Below are 849 nucleotides of genomic sequence, written 5' to 3' on the forward strand. Positions count from 1 at the left end.
TTAGCAATCGGATAACCCAGCCATAGGATGACTGATGAAAGAAAACTTTCAAGGCTCAGTCATACAAAGATATATCCAGGAAGTTTCACTGAAGAACTATCCACAGCATTTGAAAAATCATCTCTAGGTTATGAGGTGAGTTTCCACGTGGGTTCCGTTTCTCTAGAGGTTTAAGAAATGAGGGATGAATGAAGGTGAGGAAGGTTGTTGAGTAGCAACCTCCAATAATTTAAAATGGAATCTATTTTGAGAAGGACAATCACTACAAGAGAAAATATAATTCAGTACACCTCACAACTCCATTTTTGATTTGTTGTGCAGTTCTAAAGTGCTTAACAGTGTATAGAAAAATGTACTCTTGAATCTTGGAATTTATAGAATTAAAAGGAAAGAAATACAGAAAAATATATGGAAATTATCCGTTCTAATTTCCAAACTTAGAGGAGATGTTTTCATGAAAAACATATAAAGGGTATAAAAAAGAATAAGATTGGTGTATACAAAATTATTTTCAGATATTCTGAATGCTTTTAAATTTCAATACAATGGGGAGAATGGCTATTTTTAAGTTCCTAGTGGCAAGAAACTTCTCTGCAATCCTGAAGGCACATGGTTCAAGGCCACCAGATGTTCCAAGTGAGAAGGACAGGCCGTCTCCTCCTTTGTGATTACTGTATGTGAAAACCCGCTGGAGGGTCAGGTTTGGGTCACTTCCAGCTGTATGGTACACAACAACTGTGTGGTAAGTATAAAAAAATGGAAGAATACATGTCTGTTTGCAAAAAGCTTATATTTTAATTATGGATACAATATTGTTGTTGTTGTTATGTGCCGTCGAGTTATTTGCGA

The sequence above is a fragment of the Elephantulus edwardii genome, unplaced genomic scaffold (assembly GCF_000299155.1).
Source record: "Elephantulus edwardii isolate Elephantulus edwardi_28Jun2011 unplaced genomic scaffold, EleEdw1.0 scaffold00014, whole genome shotgun sequence".
Classification (NCBI taxonomy): domain Eukaryota; kingdom Metazoa; phylum Chordata; class Mammalia; order Macroscelidea; family Macroscelididae; genus Elephantulus; species Elephantulus edwardii.